The sequence below is a fragment of the Miscanthus floridulus genome, chromosome 18 (genome assembly GCF_019320115.1).
Source record: "Miscanthus floridulus cultivar M001 chromosome 18, ASM1932011v1, whole genome shotgun sequence".
In the NCBI taxonomy this organism is placed as follows: Eukaryota; Viridiplantae; Streptophyta; class Magnoliopsida; order Poales; family Poaceae; genus Miscanthus; species Miscanthus floridulus.
This window is the reverse complement of record NC_089597.1, coordinates 86,340,652-86,363,931: the sequence shown is the minus strand read 5'-3', so window position 1 is coordinate 86,363,931 and position 23,280 is coordinate 86,340,652. Positions and strand designations below refer to the sequence as shown.

Genomic DNA, 23,280 nt, shown 5'->3' with positions numbered 1-23,280 from the left:
GTGACAATAGGCTGGAAAACTTTATAATTTTTTATTTTTTAGAACATTATAATTTTTTAGTTATGTGGTGTACCATTCATGAATTTCGAAGAACTTCATAGTAAAAAAAAATATCTAGGGCTTCAGTTTTTAAATTCAATGTCTACTCAAACACATAGTATGGCATAGTTCAATGGAGTCCACACATTGGGTTCTCTACCATGTGAAGAACTAAGAATTCAATTTATTTTCCAAAAGACTTCATGTGACACTGCAACACAGTCCCTGCACTGCATGAGAGGTTATTGTCAAAAGGTGGACTTCAAACTTTATGTAGACACTCTTTTTTCCATTTTAGACTAACAATATCATGTGAGAAAGAACCATTTATTCTGTTCTTTATCACAGGTTTGATGTCAACATATTTCCTTGCCGTACATATATAACATTATGCAAGGGGATACAAATGTCTCAATTCACTTGTTCAAATGAACTAAAATGTTGAGCACAGCTATGTGATAAAGATTACCAATTGATCTCAATAATAAGGATAAAAAATGCAAATAACTGAAACAATAACTGAATAGAGAAAAAGCTTGGAGCGCTTAGACAGGTCTCCACAGTGCCTTCTTCAATTGATTCTAATCCATCCAATAGATGTAAGCTTGAAGCTGGTATTCCTGTCATAATATATTGGGAAAACTGCACTGCACGTCACGCAAAGGTTCAACAGGCAAATTACAAGAAACTAATTAGGCTGACGTAACCACTTCTCAGGAGAGGCCAGAGACCTCAGTTAGCTCTATCTAGGTGCGGCATTTGCACGAGCAGCTTGTGGAGGCAACATTTGGAATACTGTTTTGTAAATGAATTTCACAAAATTGTACTGGGAGCAGAATAGGTGAACAATTAGCAAACGGTGCATATGCACATACCTTTTTATCAAACCATAATTTTACATGAATGACGTTGAAGTTGGTAGGCGAAGAAGATCATTCAAACTATTTCTCTGTAGCCACTATCCTAAGGCGATAGGCAGTCCACCAGCCTTTTACGGTACCCAAGATCTGATTCATGAGAAAATCAATGGAAATTGATAGACCTTAAAAAATTTTGTAACAATGCTAAACCTAAATCACACAAATATGAATGATCGAGATTCATCGGCATTTAAATACCATTCTCGCTTGTTGTCAACAGCTCACGGACGTTTGGTCCCACTTTGAATTCAGACGACACCACAAAGAGTCGATGAACTCACCATCAAGCCATGGAATGGGAGGCCTGCAAGGAAATCAAAACAAAACAATTAATAAATGATTTCATATATCTAATCGGATTGAAATCACACTACCACCATGCATTTATTTAAGTATATGCTACTCCTAAAGTACTATCACATCTAAAAATAATACACTGAAAATTGGGAGAAAATGACACAATTGTGGATTCCAGCATCTACATCATTCAAAATCTAGAAGGACAAAGCATATAGTGGAACGAACACAAGATAGTATGGCTGCTACTGACAAGTAACTGATTAGAATTGGTGAACAAAAAATTAAGCTGAAGGTAGGTTCAAAAGTGCCTTGCTTTCTTAAGTTTATTTTATTCACTAAGCATATTTTAACCTATTGAAACCAGCACACTTTAGCTTTGTGCGGTACATAGTTCACAAAGAAATAGTAGTAGGCAAACAAGTGTAATTGGTCAGCCCCAAAAGGCTTTGTAGCTCTAATCTGATATGCAGTATTACAGGTGTGATGTGTTCAATTACATGCCAATTCTTTTGAGCAAATGTTCAAAGAAAATCCATTGAGCACACCAAATATACATGGTTTTGTTGTGTCCAGCAGCAAAGATAAGTTTTTAGATGTCTTTCAGCAAAAATGACGCACTTTTAGTGTAGTAAACCTGCAACACCAGCAGTAAAAGCTAACTGTGTATAAAATACAGCAGAATCATTGCGCATATGCAGATCTCTGGCGCAGAATCAGATGGTTCTCTACTATCGTCCAGCTGTTGCATTGGGAGCAATTCTGTGTTGTTTTGTTTCCTTGTTATTACAGTTAGGGCTTTGCATGGCTTATGCCGGCTTCGGCTTCATCTATTTTGCGCAAATCGAGACACTGCAGCGTGAAGCCGTTTTGTAAGCCGGGGTTAAAATGAACTAGAAGCCGAGAAAAGCCAGTTTTTCTAGCTTCACCGGCTTTGGTTTCACCGGTGAAGCCGCTTTGGATAAGCCGTGCCAAAGGGGACTTTAGTTTCCCCAACAATATGTTACCATCTGATAGTGACCTCTTTATGAATGATATGGTGAAACAAGATGAGGATTGATAAACTAGAACGGTCTACAGAACCTAGCGACATTTGGAGATCAATAACCGCCTGGTTGGTTTCTGGCTAATAAATCGGCTGATACTGGTTTATTATGAAAGAAAAACACCATTGGTTTATTATGAAAGAAAAACAACATTAGCTGGCTGATAAGCCATTGCTAAAAAAAAAACGAACAGGCTGAACAAGTCTGCATCCTGCGAAAAACGCCTTACCTGGTATTGTACCTTTCCGGCCATCTTTGCTTCGCCTAGTGGTCTGGCTTCGGATCCCCCACGAAGTGGTCCTCCGCAGCATCCGCCCTTCTCTCCGAGCTCGGCCGTGCCACACGCTTCCTCGCCCCAACCTTCTCCGCCGACCATCCTCCTCCGGCCTTGGCCTTCTCCTCCTCGACTTCCAACGCGGCCGCTTCTTCCTCCAACTCCTCCACCATCTCCTCCGAGTCTGGCTCCTCCGTGCACACATCGTCGTCGGCAGCCGCTGGCTCCTGCGCCTCCGCCGACCCCTTCGGTTTCTCCTTGTTTGGCCTCTCCTTCCTCGCTGTGCCTGGAGGCGGTTGCCGGTTGGCGCGTCGCGATCGGCCCCGTCGTCCGCATCCTCCATCGCCGCCTCGACTTCTGCACGGGCATCAGGACCGGGCTTCCCTGTCCCCACCCTGCGCTAGCGCGTGAGTGTCAGGGCGCGCGACATCTCGACTCCGCCACGGCGGCGGACTTGAAGCGCCTCCTCGACCTTGAGGAACGGACGGTGACATTGGGACGGAGTGACGACCGTTCGGGACGGGACGGTTGGAGTGAGGGGCGGCGCGAAGGAAAAAGCGACACAGAGGGGGATGCGGGTACGGCGGGGATTGTCGAGGGTGAAAGAAAACGCAGAGGAGCAGTTGCCTTCACCGTGAAACACCTACGTTTTATATGTTTATGCCGTCGTGGGTCCACCTGTCAATTTAAGACGGATAGAGATTTTTTATGGGGATAATATATTTTCAATTGCTTCGCTACTTTATAAGCATAGATAGATAGATGGATATAGATAGATATATATAAATTATTTTATATGAATATTGCTTTTGCATTTATTTAACTGTTTATTAGTAACATTTTTATACATGTGTATATATATACTAGCAATGAGTAGTGTGAGTAGTATTATCATGTTTATATAAAAAGGTTCAGAATTTTAGTTTCGTTCTAGGTCAAAAATACTCAGGACCGGCCCTAATCACTTGTTTGCCGGCAAGTTACGTCTTTATTATAGTGATACACTCACTCCGCTTAACCCGCAACCGGGTGCTGCACAACCAACACAAGATGAGGATCCACGAGCTACGAACAAGGTCAAGAACCCCTCACAAGCATAATCGGTGTGGCCTCGAACAATCACCAACTCGAGCCAACACTCCTCCGCTGCTCCAAGCCGTCTAGGCGTCGGCAAACGCCAAGAGTAACAAAAAAAACCACAGCAAAACGATCACAAAATGCCACTAGATGGAATCGCTCAAGCAAATGCACTTTGAATCATTCTCAACTCACTTTGGATGCACAACCAAGCAAGAGAATGAGTGGGAGAGGTTTGGCTCAGCTCAAATGAATGTAAGGATGATCAAAATGTCCAAGAGTCTGAGCTAGAGCTGGCCAACAACAATTTATAGAGCCCCAAAAATAGAGCCATTATACCCTTTTATTGGGCTTACTACGCACTAACCGGACCCTGACAGAGTCCAGTACGGACCAACTCACTAGGGTCCGGTCGCTTGGATGCAGCCACGTGTCATCTCCAATCAACGGCGAGTATCAGATCTCAACAGTTAAGTCGTGCACGTTAGCTTACTCCGGACCGGACTCAGACCTCTAAGGTCCGGTCGCTTCGCTGCCTGCGTCAGAGCACACCGCGCGCACGTAGTTGACTCCGGACCGGACTCGTGTGTCAGAGTCCGGTTCCTCGTCACTCAAAGTTTGGTCACTTCCAGTAACGATCCAGAGTGCCAAAACCCCTCCGGGCCGAGTCCGGTCAGAGGGTCCAAACATTGAACAGTAGAGTCCGGAGAGAAATCACTCTTCTCTATTTCAACAAATAATTCTTCGAACTCTCGCCTACGTCCGGACCCATCGTCCGGACCCACCAACAGTAGGGTCTGGTCCATCTCCTTGCGCCACATCGCCATCACGCCCAACTGCGCTGCAACCGGACCCAGCGATCAGGGTCCGGTCACCCTTCACGATAGGGTCCGGAGCAAAACCCTTGCCTTCGGCCTACGGTGTGAGTCCGGTCACTCTAGCAGCGGTCTAGTCCCTGTTTTCTACTCCTTTTCTTTTTATATCTCTTCAACTACTTCACCCTTGCTTTCAAGTTGCTAACCACAAAATGTCTCACCAAAGTACACGTGTGTTAGCATTTTTAAGCAATTTTCAAGGATTAATTGTTAGCACACAAGGTCATAATGCATATGCATGAATTACCTCACCTAGTGGCACTTGACAACCGCTTTAACCATGATTATTCCCTCTTCATAGTATGGGTATCTATCCTAAACTCACTCACACTCACTTGGTGCCTTGAGTGGCAAAACCAAATGGCCCTATCAAATATACCTTTGCCTTGAGCCTAATTTATTTTTCTCTTTCTTCTTTTCCAAGTTTAGAACTTGATCATCATTACATGTCCACCATCATCACCGTGAACTTCATCTTGCTCCGCCTTGGACCAGCCTATCTAGTCTACACATTTAGATCAAGGATTAGTCAAGTAGGTTTCATCAATTATCCAAAACAAAACTACGGCTTTCACATCAGCTTCCTGTCGAGGTCGACGGCCGCTGCCTGAACTGCCTATCCACGGCTCACCGCGTCGCCACCTGCAGGCTTCCCAAGCGGTGCTTCAGATGCCATGGCTTTAGGCACTTCGCGCGGGACTACAAGAGGCCGCGACACGTTGTCGGCGTCGACAACACGTCAGGCGGGGGCGACGATAGGTGGTTCGTGCAGCGGCGGCACAGCCCGAGCCTGGAAACGCCGCAAGGCGCTGGCGGCCGCACCCCATCCCCGGCAAGCTCACCGGAAACTCCACGGGGCGCGCACGGCCCGACACCACCGCGCTCGCCGGGCCACAGGGGCGTGCATGGACCATCGTCGCCGCACTCGCTGGGACACAGCTCCGCAACCACCTCCGACGACGCACTGCCAGGGGCACTCGCCACCCGCCCCAGGTTGTCCTGGTGCTACATCCAGTGGGACACTGCTCTAGATAACGCCGAGGCCATCCTGCGGTTTTCCATGGTTGCACAGACCCGGTGCGGCACGACCGGCATCCCAATCGACACCGCCAGGGAAGCCATTGCCGTGGCGGCGGGTGTCCAAGCTGATGAGATCATCCTCAGGTACTTCTACCCGGAGAACTTCATCGTCCTCTGTGCGTCTCACGCTGTCAATGATCGAGTGCTCGGGGCAACTCCATAGCCGCTGGGAGCAACCTCACTGGTGCTGCATCCATGGACGCGCCTAGTGCATGCTGACATGTCGGCGTTGTTGTACCGTGTCAACCTCGTGCTGGAGGGGATTTTGCCCCACACATGGAGAGAGGACACCGCGGCGAGGATCCTCGCGCCATCGTGCTAGGTATAGAGCGTCGACGAGGCTACGGCCACGGGCAGCGACCTCTCCATGTTCAAGGTGATCGCATGGACAACACATCCCTCTACAATCTCGCTGATATGCTAGCTGGGTTTACGGAGAATGAGGCGCTGTGCTACCTCACCGTCGGCGGACCGCCGCTGCCGCCATACCTGAGGAAGAAGAAGATTCTCAGCTACAAGGTCCTCATCCACATCAATTCCATCGCGGACTTCACGCCCAGGCTGCCTTCGCCGAGCGGAACGCTGCCCTCCGACGATGGGGATAGCGGCCACGACGGTAACCCAGACAACACACACTTCAGTCGGGGAGCAGGGTTCCATTGCACGAGGGGCATCATCGACGGCGAGTACAGCGGCGCTCCAGGGTGCAATGGCGACGATGGTGGCCATGATGGCGGACGCAGCCGCGGCCACACGGCACCCGCACCAGGCCCCAACGGCTCCAGGCGGGCTCCAATCGGGGCTGCTGCAGCAGGCCCGCAGCGTCACCAGAAACGTCAGCCGCGTCGTCAAAAGCAAAAGAAGCGGAGCGCAAATCCCGGGCAGAAGATGGCAGTTTGGAGACCAAAGACCGCTCACTAGGAGGCTAGAGCGCCGGTCCCACCACAAATTCAAAACACACCGCCGGAGATCACGGGGCAGGTGCCTCAAACGTCACCTGAAGACCACCCAACTACCGGCGCCAAGATTGTGGACGATAGCCTCATCGTGTGCTTCGGATCCCTCTCCTTCGACGTCGTGAGGGGCCACAATGCGGATCCATGCTTCTGGAGTGAAATTTTTGTATTTTGGTCATTTTTTAAAATATTTTTTACAAAAAGACCACTGTCAAAACTTTTGTTATAAATAGACCATTTTTAAGCGTCTTAGGAAATCACTCCAAGGTATGAAGGTCGACGTCGACTGACACGACGCCGAGTCCTTGCCACATCACCGACGAGTCCGGGGCTGGCGCATGGGGCCCAGTACGTCGGTGTCATGTCAGCCAACGCCACAGGCCTAACTTCGGCGCGGTGGGGAGTCATGTCGAGCTCTTGGCACCATCTGGCGCGCGGCCCAGGCGGCCCAACAACGCTTTGTGGGCCAAGAGGTCGGTGTGCGATCAGCTGACGCCAAGACGCTAACCTCGGCGTGGCCCGACTCAACGCCGAGGTTCGGTCAGTTGAGGCCGCGCTGCGGCCCCCTTCTTCCTCCTCCCTCCATTCAGAACCAACAGGTGGCCATTTTCCACTCCCTCTCTCTTCCCATGAACCCTAAATCCTAAATCCAGCTCTTGGGACGCCAGATCGAGGGTTTTGACGTTTTGCCAAGGTACTCCTCTTTCCCTTCTTTCATTTAATCCATTTAGATTTGGTTGTTTGTGTTTTTTTTTGAACTTGGCATTATAGGTTTGGTTCATGTTCATGTCATTCGTGCAATGTATGGTGGTTCAAATGATTGAAGGACCCAAATGTATGGTTGTTGTTGTTGTTGTATATGTTCTGGTTTATAATCATTGAGTTAAATTTTGTGTTTGTTGGGATTCAAATTTGCTTAGGGTTTGTAATGAAAAGCTTATTTGGGAGGTATGGTGATTTAGTGTTAGTAGCTTTACATTCGTTGCAAGGTACTTTGGATTGATTTTTTTTCTACGTAATGTTAGGATGCCAAGGCGTGGTAAAGCTCGTATTCCAAGGTAATCCTAATGTTTATTCATTATTTGTGCAACAAATAGAAAACCCTAGGTTTAGGTTTGGTTCTCCATTAATATGACTAAATTCTTTCAATTGTAGCTATGGTCGCCAGAGGGCAAATCCCTACGACCTAAAGCCTCTCCCTGAAGGTGTTCCTCGACCCATGTGCTTTTGTGGTGATCCTTGTAAGGTAGACATCTCTGAAGATGAGGAAACATATAGACAGAGGTACTGGATGTGTCCCAATTATGCATGGGAACCTACAAAGCAACAGCGTCGTGCATCGATTGTGAGGAATTTTTATTGTGTGTTAATTAATTTTCTTGTGATATTAAGTATTGCTTATTTATTTGTTTTGTAATAATTTGTTTTTCTTGCAGACCATTCCACCACTATGTGACTTTGAGCAGTGGATTGACACTGAGATCAAGGAGTTGGACAAGCAACATCTAGAAGGCCTGAAGGAGTGGGATGCGGAGGTTAAAGAGAGGTTTGAGCAGAGACGCAGACAGGAGGCTATAGAAAAGGAGCATAAGGAAGAGGAGGAAAGGAGGCGTGTTGCTACGTACAGGGCGGAGAGGGAGAAAAAGCTTGTGCGTGTGCGCCGAGCGAAGGCAGCAATGGAGGAGAATCCCGATGCCCAGAGGAAGGGAAAGTGGCCTCATTGCACTCAGTAGGTATTTGGTTTATTCATGAGCAATGTCGTGTAGCCCTGGACTTTTTTTACTATGTTGTAATGCACTCTGCTTTTATTTCAGATGAACTTATTCCCTGGACTTTTTTTATTATGTTGTAATGCACTATGCTTTTATTTCAGATGGTCTTATGCCCTGTACTTCGTTAACTATCCTAGGACTGTAGTGCTACTATTTGTATCACTGAAAAGGCTACTTGTGCTGTTGCAGTCACTGAAAGGGCTACAAGTACTGTTGCTGTCAATGAAAAGTCTATCTAAAAACTTATTGAAAAGCCTAGATTCATTTACTGTTGTATCCGTATATGCAATGAATTAATATCAGAGTGATGTACTGTATTTAGATGAAGTGACAAAACACAGGTGTAGCCTTTTTAGATGAAATGACCAGTCATGGTTGTAGGCTTTTCAGATGAAGCATCTAGCCTTTGTAGATTCAATAAATGAGTACGCACACAAGTTTTTTGTCAAGTAGCATTCATGGTGAACCTGCCTTCATCTCTATATATAGTGCTCCATGTCTTGCTCCACATCCACACAACTTGTTTTCTGGTTTAGTTTTAGCAAATGTCGAGCGGAGGTTCCTCGAGTGGAAAGGGTTTCGACGGAGGAAGAGGAAAGGGGGTGAGGAAGGAACCTCCGATTGTGTGGGAGGGTTCTCTAGGTCCTAATTCTTTTGAAGAACCAATAGAGGAATTTCCTTTGGAGAGGAAGAGTGACTTCACCCGTGAGAGACCTCTTAGATCATACGACAAGCGCATTGAAGATTGGCCAAAATGTCGCCACAGTTTGGATTGCGTTGTGTAGATGTACAACGACTGTGACGGTGGAGGCCGTCGTTTCTTCAGATGCCCACGAGGATTTGTATTTCCTTTGAAGCTGATGTACGCGTGGCGTGACACGTGGTAAGTTCCGTGGGCTCGCTCAAAGAGGTGTGCCACGGTAGGGGCGATAACTGCGTCTCCTTGAGGAAACCAAGATTGTGGGGGATCAAGCTGATGCGGTCTCCCAACTGGAAGCCTCTCCCACATCCAAATCTGCAAAAAAGAGTGGAAACTTGCATGTTAATCACTTTTGTTAAGAAAAAACATTGAATTATAGTGGAAACTTGTACAACTTAGCTTTATTACCTAGAACAGTGTGATGCACCCTAGACAATATCTCTATTTCCCTAAAATTGAGACGACCAACAGGGCGATCGTCATTAGAGTCTTCGGCTATCTGCTCTACGAAGGATTCATCATGTCCAGCTATCTCCATGTCAAAATGGTTCGTAGCCCTAGCATCACCAAAGTCTTCTTCACCACTAAGATCATTTTCGTCGCTAAGCTCATCCTCAATAGAAAAGTCTCCGCTAGCGTCGTCCAAACCTTCTTCTGCATCACCAATTACATAATCATCATCCTCTTTATCACTATCATGATTGCCCTCACCATCGGCAACTGTATTCTCCTCCTCATCTCCACCGCCCTCAAACCAACCTCCATCATGCTCGAGCGATCCAAACACTTCATCACCACTGTAGCCTAGTTGTGTGACAAGTATTTCTTCTTCAAACAAAGGACCATAACCTATGTGAGTGGGGGAAGATGGGCATGCTTCGAAGTTATCATTTCCTAAGCCAGACTCCTTACTTACTACTAAATCCAAATATCGCACTTCTAAGGCCAATACAACTGCCTTGTAATCATTCCATTCAGACTCGCTTGTAATTTTGAGCAACCGCTTGATCCGAGGACCCTTCGACGACCCAACATCTACGACACCTTCAAACTGAACATGCACGTCTCCTTCATTCTAGCCTAACTTAACCTTCACTCGCTCCACTAACTGGCTCAAAGATGGTGTTTCAGAAAAAATCAACAACTCCTCACACATGTCTAGAAATTCCAAACAATCATCTTTTGTCCTAACAATACGGCCTCCATGATGCAACCTCACTAATTTATCCATCTACAGCCATCACACAACAAGTAGTGTCACATATCAATATATCATGCTAGCTTCAATCCAATAAGTAGAAACTAAAATATATCATTTCATCTTTTTCAACCCCAACAACATAATCATCTCTAGTCATAAAAAATTGAAATCTAATGACCAACAAATAACTAAAATACATACTAACCCTAGTGACCAACAAATAACTAACCCTAATGACACCTACAATAAACAAAGAACCCTAATGACCAAAATAACTAGAAACCAAACTAACCTAACATGTTCAGCACATAAAACAGTTAAACAACAATGCACTCAATCAACCTAAGCCATACATTTTGCAAATGCAAATACACATATACCAAAACACCATACACCCATGATTCCACATGATTAGAGACAATGCAAGCACATCTACGTGGATAGATTGGAGGAGGGGAGGGACCATTACCTTGAGGAAGCTTCGGGAGACGAGATCCGGACACCTAGGGTCGCATTTGGGGGTTAGGGTTTCGTGGGGGCCATGGGGGGAGACGAACAGAGAGCCAGCGCTTTTAGAATGGAGGGAGGAAGAAGAAGGGGGCCGCGGCGCGGCTTCAAGAGTCCAGACCTCGGCGTTGAGTCGGGCCACACCGAGTCTGGTGGCTCAGCGTTGAGTCGGCGCTTTAGAAGATCTCTTAAAAGTTACTCCCTCAATTTAAAAAAAATGGTGTTTTAAGATTCAAAAAGTGTCATAGAAACATGATGTTTTAGTTTTGTTGAATAATAGGTTTGGCCATATTAGTTTGAGATTGTGATCTGCATGCCTGTATGCATTTATTTTAATGGGAGAGGTTTGTTCCTTCATTGGCATAATTTACCTTTAATAAATAAAGGTACATATGTAATTTTTGTTGAGCACTAATATGTTCTAAAACTCTCATAACATCAAGTTTTTAGGTCTGAGAAAGTATCGGTCTAGAAGATGTGTTCAGAGTATAGTTGGCCATACAGCCCGAGCCCATCGGCCCGGTCCAAGGCCCGTTTTTTTGGCCCAGCCCAAGCACGGCCCAGCCCGACGGCTAGCGGGCCTGGGCTGGCCCAGCACGGAGGTGCAGGCTGTGCCTAGGCCTTACCCTAGGCACGTGGGCCGGCACGGCACAGCCCGCTACAGAACAGGCGGCCCGCTAGTGGCCCGGCCTGCTCGTCTGTCGTAGCCGCAGGACGCAGGCCCACAGCCTCCCCCGCGACTCCGCGAGCCCCATGCTCCTAGTTCCCAGTTCCCACTCCCACCCCTGAATCCCCGATTCCCCTCCCCCTCCCCGCGCAGTCCCGAACCGGCGAACCCTAACTCCCTTCCCCTCTCTCTCCCGGCGCAACAACGGCGCCCCTCTCCCTCCCTCCCGACGGCAGCCCCTCTCGCGCGGCCCCTGTAGCGGCGCTCCGCGGTGGAGCTCGCGTGGCCCCTGCAGCGGTGCTCTAGCGAGGAGGCGGTGGGATCCGGCGTTCCCCTGCAAGTGGCCAGCGAGATCCGGCGTTCCCCTGCAAGCGGCCGGCGAGATCCGGCCTGAGGAGGTGGCGGCATGGAGCAGGGCGGCTCTCCTCCAGCGCGGACGTCTCCGGGCAAGGGAGGCGCGGATCCAGCACGGGATGGCGCGGATCTCCTCCTCCATGGTGGATCTGCTCCCCGCGTCCTCCCTCTCTCCCTTCTCCGGCGGATCCAGTGAATAGCGGCAGCGACGCGTGGATATGGGCTCGGGAGCGGCGGATCTGGCACCGGTGCAACGGATCCGGCGAGCGGCGACGACGGATGTGGGATTCCGGCAAACTGCGGCGGTGCACGTGCGATGGGCTTGGCGGGCTCATCGATGGACCCTCTACGCCTCTCGGGCTCCCCTTCGCGCTTCCCCTCTCTTTCTATCGGCCTCCTCCACCGCTCCACGCCTCCTGCTCCTGCGGATCCGCGTCGAGCTCCTCAGTGGCGAGCACGCTGGCCTCCTCTGGATCCGACGTCGATCTCCTCGGCGGCGACCCCCTACACCTCTCGAGCGGCGTCGCCCTTCCCCTCTCTCTCTGTCGACAGCCAGTGGGCCTCGGGCTGACACGACCTGTGAAATTGGTCGTGCTTCTCGGACCGGCCCGGCATGAAAATCGGCCCATAGTGCCGTGCCTGGGCCGAAGGCCAGGCCCGTAGCCCTGTGAGACACGGCCCGGGAGGCATGGCGTGCCGTACCGGCCCGTTGGCAATCGGGCCGTGCTTTCACGGGCCCGTGCCAGGCCAGGCCGGCCCATTGGCCATATGTAGTTCTGAGACACACTCTTCGTTACAAAATTATAAGTCATTTTGGTTTTCTAAGTACCTACAAATTGTAAGTCGTTTTAGTTCTAAGATACTCTCTTCGTTACAAATGGAGATGCTCTTATAGCAACATAATTTGGTTCTGAGCCTACATAAGATGATGAATACGTTGCATCTCCTTTCTTTCCTTATCCAGTCTACAGCTACATCATGGATTCATGGGAAATATATTGCTTTGGACGCAAAGCAGTATATTTATAGGCACGTACTCCCTCTGTCCAAAATAAGGGCTTGTTTGGCAGGACTCCTCTCCGGCTTCGGCTCCGGCTCCTCCAGAGGAGCCCTGCCAAACGTTTTCTTGGAGGAGCCGTTTTTCAGTAAAAAACAGAGGAGCCGGAGCCGTTTTGGAGGAGCCATAATTTGTGGCTCCTCTAAAACGGCTCCGGCTCCTCCGGAGGAGCTCCTCGGGAGGAGCCGTGCCAAAGCCCTAAATATTGCTATGATATTTGTGCATGTCAAACTTAAGTTTAGCTAGGTTTATAAAAAATATTGACAATATTTATATCTTTAAATAAATTTATTATAAAAATAAATTCAATAATCTATCTAATGATATTTATTATGTACTATAAATATTAATTAATATTTTCTTATATATACTTGGTCAAAGTTAAAAGTATTTAACTCCTAAGAAAGCAAGAACGACTTTTATTTTAGGACGGACGGAGTACATTCTTCGCAGTTCAAAATTGCTCTTCATTCACATACTCCCTTTTGACAGAAAAAAGAAAACCAATGGAAAGACGTGGGCATTACCGAGAATATTTCGGAACCGGCCACCTTGGACTGGTTGTGGGCAGTGTTTGGGTACTGATTGGATTTGTCTTTGGACGAAATCATCGTGTCATAGCATCGTATGTTCAATGCTTATAGCACATGTCCTATCCAGATCATTCTTCAGTCACAATGCAAGGCATAAAACAGCAAAATATGTTGTAATACATAATAAATAAGCAGCAATATTGAGCTGTAATACATAGAAATTCAGGCAACTGGGATTTAGATTGATGATATAATGCAGACCTGGAAGAAAACGTCTGAACATTGCTTAACTCGGTTGCTCTCATACATTGTTCTAGAATAAGTTCAAAGGCTCCATATTCGTTAGGACAACACGAACTTTGAGGATCTGGCGTATCCTACAAGTCTACAACTAGGGATGCAGAACACAAGCACACGGCCCATAGCCAGTCATCAGACATAAACACCACTTGCAAGGAGCACGAACAGAGACCCAAAGCCCTGTGGAACAATCAAAGATAACTTAGGCATGAATTGATCACCTTTCTGAATTTGTATAAAACAACCAAAAGCTAAGGATGGAATAGAGACCCAACACTATGCAGAATTGTAGAACCAAAATGTTCTGCATAAGGTTTATACCAGGAAAACAGAAGCAACAGCTGCCGTTGCGATCTCCTTTGGCACGCTACGGCTCCGCCTGGATGAAGTTGCTTCATAACTGAAACAGAAAAAACATTAGCAACAAATTGTGGATACTTTGCTCTCATTAAAGCTCTACTACAGCTCTACTATCTATCTATGGAATTTGAAGCATATGGCTTTGTTCTGCATTCATCTCATGGTATTTAGGGACTGTTTAGTTCCCCATTTTGGCCAAAACTTTTGTTGTTATCCCATCTTTTGGCAAAATGGATCTAAACACCATAGGCAAAAACAGCAAAACTTGGGCTGCAAAACTTTGGGCATTTGGGACCCAAGAGGCCCAAAACTAGGCAAAAAACGTCTTAGGGCAAAAAACGTCTAAACACCATATGGCTAAAGTTTTGCCATGCATCTAAACACCAAATGCCAAAAGTTTTGCAGCAAAAGATTAGGGGCAAAAGTTTTGTCATTCCAAAAGCATCTAAACACCCCCTTATAATTCATGCCATTGCTTCTTTGGAACAATTTGTTATGTCCAGGGGCAGATAACCAGATTCCATATTGGCAAACAATTTCCAAACAGATCAAGTTAAATGCTAGCAGTAAAATGCCAATTCCTATAACCTACTCCCTCCGTCCCTAAATAACTGTCGTTCTCGCTTCCCAAGAAATAACTTTAATTTTATATAAAAAATATATTAATATTTATTACATAATTAATATCATTAGATAGATCGTTGAATCTATTTTCATAATAAATTTATTTGGATATACAAATGTTGCACACATTTTCTATAAATCTAGTCAAACTTACGGCACGGAAACAAAAAACGACAATTATTTAGGGACGGAGGGAGTATGCCTGGTTATTTCCTTTAGTGGCATATAGCGCTGCACTCAACAGAAGCATCACAAGAAAGCCAGAGAAGCAGCAGGATCGCCGCCATGAGTTATCTTCGAATTAGTTTGTTTGAGGATTGGAGTGCTTGGTAGTTAGGAGATCGAATTACATGGAAGATTGGTTTGTTAGGAGATTTGGTTTCGGTTTACTAGGTTGGTAGTAGCTCAAATTAAGGGCAAATGTATTGGGGCCTGCTCTATATAAGGCCTGATGTAAGGAGATGGGGAAGAAAGTTTCGTTGCAACTAGGTTTGACCTCGCCATGCCGTTTGACCCCTACCATCTGCTTCCACCCTTCCATTGTCATATGCACTACAACCACCATAACAAGCGCATATTGGACAAAAGAACCTGCAACTTGCTACTAGGTTACTGCAATCTTGACCAGGATTTCAGGGCTCAAAACTGTAGGCACTTGAGCACAAATTGATGGAAATACATTGCAATGAAATTGAAATGTAAATCAAAGACCAAAATCAAAGCAGAAGTGCACAATATAGGATGTGTATGCCAGCATGTGATATTTGACCAAAGAAAACACCATAAGATTAAATTTGGGATTTTAAACAAGTACAATAATATACAAGGAGATCTTCATGTAACTGAAAGCAACCACAAGATTAAATTCGGGACTTTAATCAATAGAGCCTTCTTGTACTGAAAGTGCTAGACATTATCTTTATAAATTTGTTAGTACAACTGTTAGACTGGAAATGATAATTCGGTTAGGCAATGAATTATTGAATTCACACATAAAAAAGAAAGAAACAAATAGTCAGTTGCATTCACAAAAAGTTTGTTGAACAGTTGGTCAGAGTCAGCACCACTGACACTGAGGTTAATCAAGGTCCATGAAACCAGCAAACCAGGCAGCAGTTTGTGTATGCCTAGTCAGGCAAGGTATGTGTGCTTTTCTCCAGTAAATAGTTAACTCAAGTTAAAAAGCTATATGGTGCATGTTCTATTTCAGCAAACAACTTACAAGCCCAGTATAAAAAAATTAACAGGTCAAAAAGGAAATCCCCCTGCAACACACAGCATAGAGTTAAATGCTAACAAACTCCAAAATGACCTACACGATAGCAAGGACTCAATTGCATCACATTCCACTGGTCGCTGCTGCAACTTCAAAATCACCCCAAAATCCCACAGACAAGAATGCTCTCATCAAACCTAAACCCACACTCCAATTCATGAAAACAGTAAGCACCAACCCCTGTGTTACTGTCATCCAACATTCCAGAACATCCATGGCGACTAATAGTAATCCATGACTGCCCCGCCATGAATAGAGTTTTCCCCTAGCGGCATAGAACAGGGACAGGGATGCTACCACTAAAACTCGGCAGCTAAACACATCAGATCAGGGCAACAGACGAGATCTCCAATCCGAACGAGCGGACAGGTCAATTCGACATCCTACCGATAAAACTCAACGGCTAAACACATCAAATCAGGGCACCAGGCGAGTGCGGCTAAACGCATCAGATCAGATCAGGGCACCAGGACTGATCCGCCAAATCGCAAGGTACAAGGGGCAGTAACAGATGGCGGACGAAGGGGCACTCACATGAAGAAGGAGGCGGTGAACATGAGACCTACGGATACCATGACGACGGCCAGCGTCGGGTACCACTCCACCGGCACGGGGCTCGAGATCGCCTTCGCCGCCTGCGACACGAATCCCCTGGGTCAGCACAGCGGGCTCCGAAGCAGAACCCTCTACGCAGGAGAAGGCAGTCGAGGGCTCACCATTCCGCGAGATCTGCAGCCGCTGTAGTCGCCGCCCGCTCTGCCTGCCTCGTCGTCTCGTCTCCGTGTCGCCGCCGCGATGCACTGACTGACTTGTGACGACCGGAGCCAGATGGATCCGTCCGCGGCGATGGCCATCAATCCCAACACGCAGGGGTTTTAGTGGGCTTTGGATCCGAGTGATGGGCCGGCCCATGGTTTCAGATAGGAAAGAAAATGAACGGGCTTGTTCCTATCATGGCAAGCCCAACGAGCCTCACGGACCAAAAAGTATCAGAGAGAGATGACCGAGAAGCAAGTTTATAAAATCAAGTAAAGATTTTTGCGCCCGATAGTTTTTACGGCTAATAAGTTAGCTAATGCTATTTTGTTGTTAGAGAAAAACACTGTACTATGACTAACAGGCCGGGTTGATAATTTCAAACGAACAAGACATTATAATAAGACTAAAAGGTCTCTATCACAATATAATAACTGCAGGCCGAGGCGAGAGATGACAGAGAGCCCGCAAGAGGGTTCAAACGTAACGGAAGAGTGCATCCACCAAAGACCAAAGTATCACTCAGTCTGTTTACTTGTTGGTTTCAGCCAGAGTTTATTAGCCAGTCAATAGTGTTTTCCTCTCACAATAAACCAGCATCAGCCGAGCTTATCAACCCAGAAACCAACCAGCGAATAGGGCGACTCTCTGTTTTAAGCTCGTTCGTAAACTTTGGAACGGTTCAGAATGATTAGGCTTATTTATATTACATTGATTGCCAAAGGACGCCTAGCTCAAACGGTTAGGTGATCCAGTGGCACTCCTCAGGTTTTGGGTTCGACTCTCCGTATGAGCGAATTTCAAGTTGAGGTTAAACAAATCTCCTCGTCCATCTCCATAACCAAAGCACTGAGGGGGCACCGGCCCAATTCTCACTTGGGCGATGGAAAGCCACCGTGTAAGGGTAGGGGCGGGGGTTCGGGGGTTTTCTCGGCCGGATGAGAAGGTCATTCTTCTTATTTCTAATGTTGCGGGGCAGTCTTAACCCCCGGTCAAGTTTTTTTTTTATATTACATTGATTAGTTGGAATATTATCTAGCTTCAATCCTAACCAAAGGGAACGAGCCTTAGGACGCGTTTAGTTCCCAAATTTTTTTGGGTTTTGGCTACTGTTTGGTTACTGTAGCAATTTCGTTTGTATTTGGTAATTAGTATTTAATTATGGACTAATTAGGTTCAAAAGTTCTGTCTCACGATTTCTCATCTAACTGTGCAATTAGTTTTTTTTATCTACATTTAGTACTCCATACATATGCCGTAAGATTCGACGTGACACTTTGGGGTGAAAATTTTTGAGAACTAAACAGGCCCTTACTTGGCCGTGCTGGCTGCAGCTTATCTGCAGCTACAGATGCAGAAACTCCTCTCATGATTTACTGTCGGAGCAGCAAGAAAAAAAAAGCTACGGTTTCAGCTGCAGCGAGCACAGGCAACATTTTCTAGAAAGAACAGCACGCAAAAGATCTGTCGTCATCTGTCATAGAAAGCAGACTAGTTTTTTATTCAGAGATAAGACAACAAGGGAATATGACCTCCTATGAAAAAAAATGGGGTCTCCATCGTTGCCCTCAAAACTTTTGCCGCCCTAACTATCGTCGACACCGATAATCCACCATCACTGATTCATTGAAATACTCGCCTTCAAAAAGTTTGAAGTAGGAAATCTATTTTAAAGCCCCTTTGAAACACAGAATTTTTTTTATAGATACAGAAATTTTACGAGAATCAACTTGTCTTGAATGCAACAAAGGACGCGGACGACCAGAGCAGGTCGGGTCGGCGCTCCTCGTCCTCGAGACCTCGACCCCCAGGCGAACGCATGCGGACAAGCAACGCTGGAGGCCTGGAGCTGTGTTCCCACCGAAACCGTGTACCGCTTCCCTCCAAATCCAATCCTCAAGTCCCCTCCCATCTTGATCTCCTGCCGGTGATAGCCAGGTCGCCGAGCGAGCTCGGTGTCCGCTTGCGACCCAGCGCCATCCGCTGCCACACCCACACACCCCAGAGAGCACGTGCTCGCTCGCCCCCGTTTCGTCCTCGCTCGTCCGTGACCTGTCGCGCCAATGCAGTGCACTGGAAAACCCCTGCGTTCTTTCGCCGTATCGTGGATTTCGTGGTCGTGTGGGGCGCCATTGTTGCCATGCCGACACCGCGCGGCGTGTCCTTGCCTTTGCCTTGTGCAGTTGTGCTGGTACCAGTACTACGGCTCCGTTGCTTGCTTGCCTCCGCACCGCACCTTCAACCTTCGAAATAGTGTAGAAGATGTTTTCTTTACAAGCATTTTCCAGTGTTTTGTTATGCCTCCATATCTGGTAATGCGGCAACTAAACAATTCGGATCCGCTCCGGTGCCACCGGTAGCCAGATGGCAACCATTTCTCGAGGAAAGGAGCTCTCTCCGACGACCGACGTTGATGTCCCGGTCGCCCTGGGCGAGTAGGAGTACAGATGCGCACATCCCAGCGTCTGTAGCGACGGGACAGCCTGCGGTTGCTTGCGTCCGGACAACGCACGGGCGTGCTGGCGTGCGCCTCGCCCGTTGGCCCACGCGTGCAAGCGGGCTGGCAGGGGCACCTACAGTGACGGCCGCGGGCGCCACTCGCGTTCCGGGACGTGGACGCTTCCGACGGGGACCTGCCGCCTGCGGCGCCGCCGCTCCAGCAACGGCGAGGTCCCCCCCGCTGGACAGGTGGGCTTTGGAGTTCGCGCTGCGCCCCGGCGCGTTTCAGGCTGTGGTTGGACGCCACCTGTCGTGTTGCTATCGTCTTGTTTAGTTGGACTCCAAAGTTCAAAAAGTTGCTACAGTACTTGTCACATCGAATGTTTGCGACTCGTGCATGGAGCATTAAATGTAGACGAAAAGAAAAACTAATTGCACAGTTTGGTGGAAAATTGCGAGACGAACGTTTTAAGCCTAATTAGTCAATGTTTGGACACTATTTGCCAAATAAAAACAAAGGAGCTATAGTAACCCCAAATTCCAAATTTCGCGAACTAAACAAGGGCTATCTTTTCCCGTCCGGGTCCGGCCGGCATTATTGACCGCGGTGGGGCTACAGTATGCTACTTTGGCTTATAAGGTGTACTTTTTTTAGTCAATGAAATAATATTTTTCTCTCACAATAAATTAACCAACAGTATTTTCAGCCATGGCTTATTAGCTAAGTGAACATGGCAGTTCAAGTCTCCAGCTTGTGCCCACAACTCCGGCAATAGCTGTGTAAAATTTCAAATATGACCACGCATCTCATCTAGGAGCAGTCGTAACCAACAACCGTATAACGAAGACAATCAGCAAGGCACCCAGATGTTCGGAAAGATGCCCATGCTTGTACTTCGTACCCCTCTTCCCCGTGTACCTGTATCTCACTCTTTCCTACACAGGCCCTAAAAGGTTTCATTTGGTTTTGGTAATTGAGTGACAACATAGGTGGACTAATTTTGTTTGATGTGAGGTACACAGGAAGTTAGTCCACAGGTATATGTGTGTGAGTAACATATGTCATGGTGGTGAAAATGGCTCGAAGATGTTACAAAGCTCACACATGTGATGAAAGAGCTTATTGCATATAAGACATGACATGGAGTCATGTGACTAAGGTGGAGAAGATCAAGACAAGGCTTGGCTTGATGGACCAGTTGCAAACGTGAATGACAAGTTGGAGGCTTTGGAACGATGAACTATGTGGTGGTGAAGCTTGAGCAAAGACTTGACACTGATGGACCGATGCAATTGTAAAGAGCAAGTGAGGTCAAAATCAATGAACCAACAAGGTCACATGATGATATGAAGTGGATCATATCATTGTTGATCATGTTGATGCATGTGTTGCATCGACATTGGAGGAGATGGAATACAATGCACAAGACAAAAGGTATAATCTATAGGGCATTTTATTTCACCGGTCATAGGTGTGTAGAGAAGTTTATGACTAAGTTTAGGATAGATGGCCATACTATCAAGAGGGGCAAACTTGTTTGCATATCGGTCATCTAGTGCCACTTGAGCGATCTAACTTTGCAATGTTGCTCGGATCGAGTGGCGTGGTAAATTGAGTGACTAATCCTTTGAAAAATATTTGTGAAAATGCTAACACACTTGCATTTGGTGGTGTTGTCACATTTGCAAAGGAGAAGAAGTTGGAGTTGTTGTGGATCAACTTAGAGAAGAGAAAAAGTTTTTTTGGTGTACTCCGAACTATAGGATAGTCTTTGGATTAGAATACTATTTTGATCCATTGTGATTTGGATCAAGTATGCATGTGAGATATGTAGACCTCTGAGTAAGCTTTCCAAAATATTCAAGATCATCGAAATCGGAGTTCAAAGCTAAGAGTTATAGCCGTTTTAGCACTGAAAGGTCTGTGACTGGACTCTGCGACCTGCGCGTTCGGTCAGCACCGGCGAATCCGATCACAGAGTCTGGTCAGTGTTTTTAACACGTCCAGGAGTGATCGGACGCACGGAGAGTCCGGTCATCAAAAGAGCTCTCTAGAACCTCTCTTGAAGTGACCGGACGCTGATAGAGTCGAGTCCGGTCATAGGATAAAGGTGAGTCCGGTCAGTTGTGCAAAAATGCGTTGGTAACCGGACTTGGCCTCGGCGCGTCCGGTCAAGAGTATGTGCGCGCGGGAGCTAGCCGTTGAAGCCCAATAGTTGGCTTCAAAAGGAGGGGACGCGTGGCGTCATTGTAGCGTCCAGACTCTATGACCTGCGAGTCCGGTCTGTACGAAAAGTGCCCAGTGAAGGGGTACAACGGCTCTATTTTCTTGGGGGCTATAAAACCAAGCATTGGCTGGCCTTGGGCTAGTTGCTGAGCAGACTAGAGCCTTGGTGGCTTATGTGGTAGTGCTTGGGAGCCCTCTAACTCACTTGAGCTTGATAGTGTTCATCCGATCGAGTGAGTAAGCGATTCTAGTGCGATTGCATCGTGAGGTTGCATCAAGTGGCACTAGGTGATCATCTTGCAAGCCGATGGTGCTTGATACTCTTAGAGGTTGCCACCTCCTAGACGGCTTGGTGGTGGTCTCCATCGAAGCCTACAAGAAGCTTGTACGGTGCTCCGGAGAAGAGCTTTGTGAGGGGCATTGTACTTGTCCCGTGGGAGCCGCGAAGAGCAACTCTAATTGAGCGTGTCATTGAGCTACCCTCACTTTTGTGGTAAGTTCTTACGGTGCCCGACATGCGGGCTTGGCGGGTGATGCCAATTAGCCTCCGAACCACCAAGTGAGCGGTGACACAACGGGGACGTAGCGTGTTGGCAAGCACGTGCACCTTAGGAGAAAATCACCGTGTCAACATTGTTCTTCCTGTTAGTTTGCATACACAAGCTTATAATTACTTTCATATAGATTGTGCTTGTGTAATTGCTTTTGTAATTAGTTAGCTTGTGTAGCTCACTAGTTACTTTCTTGCTTGTGTAGCATAGAAGTAGCTCCCTTATGTGGCTAATTTAGTTTGTGTAACCTTATTAGTCACATTCCTTAGTTTGTGTAGCTAAGTATTTGCGCTCTCTAATTTGACATTGGTTGCCTTGTTATTGAGCATTGCCAGTGAGCTTAGGAGCTTTGTGCTTTTGCTTACTAGAATTGTATAGGAGCTCCCTGATGTGCAAAATACTAGTGGCATAGTTTTGCGTGACCTTGCTCCTAGAATTGGATAGGTAAGCTCTAGCTAGCTTAGCACCTTAGTTGTTTAATTAGGATCTTTGAAAGGTGCTAGAGAACATAGATAGAGGGGTGTAATCTTGGCTAGACCGATAGTTTTAATTCCGCACTTGTTTTAGTTAGTCGACGCGATTAAGTTTTAGAAAGGACTATTCACCCTCACTCTAGTCCGCCATCTAGACCTACAAGTGGTATCGGAGCTAGGTCTCTCATTTGTGGTCTTCACCGACCCGAGAGGATGATGAATTATGGGCTAGATGTAAGTCCACACATTTTTTATGGCACACACTTTGCACGATGGAAAAATTGGATGATATGCAATTTCAAGTTTATTTACGCTCAAATATGGTGGATAATAGATGTAGGCTTTTCTCATGTGTTGGATAAAAATAATCTAACTCAAGCACAAGATAAATGCCTAGATCTCGACACCCAAGCTATTGACATCTTGTATAGATCTTTGGATGATAGCATATTTGGTGAGATCATTGACATAAAGACTGCTCATGAGATTTGGAATTATCTCAATGAGAAGTATGGGATAGTCTTCGATGATGATGATGAGCCCAAGAAAGAGGCACATGAAGATATTGAGCATAGCCATAATTCGGTAATTGTGGAAGATTGCTCCACCTCATGGTCAAATGATGATGATGATGATCATACCATAAGATCACTTGACAAGATTGATGATGATGCCACAAGTGATGCCAATAATGATGCTACTCCATGCACACTTGATGGTGATAATGATGGATCATGCTTGGGCTATGAGAGTGATGTTTCTTTAAGCTCTCCAACTACATCACATTGCTTCATGTCATAAGGTGACACTAAGGTATCTAATGTAAATGTGATTGATCTTGATTTATATGATGACCTTCTAGATAGAAATAGTTGCATGATCAAATCTTTAGAAAAAGATATGGCTAAAACCGAGAAAT

The 23,280-nt window shown here is 46.6% G+C and overlaps 1 long non-coding RNA gene and 1 pseudogene across 1 annotated transcript; both read right to left on the bottom strand.

Annotated features, from left to right (window-relative positions):
* Positions 1 to 445: 445 nt before the first annotated feature.
* LOC136519498 (uncharacterized) lies at positions 446 to 3,121 on the bottom strand. Its single transcript, XR_010774939.1, has 3 exons — positions 2,532 to 3,121; positions 1,158 to 1,263; positions 446 to 1,046 (listed from the first exon to the last, which is right to left on the bottom strand). It is a non-coding gene; the product is annotated as an uncharacterized lncRNA (long non-coding RNA).
* A 10,455-nt stretch (positions 3,122 to 13,576) lies between these two features.
* Positions 13,577 to 16,827, bottom strand: LOC136522274 (uncharacterized; annotated as a pseudogene).
* Positions 16,828 to 23,280: the final 6,453 nt, after the last annotated feature.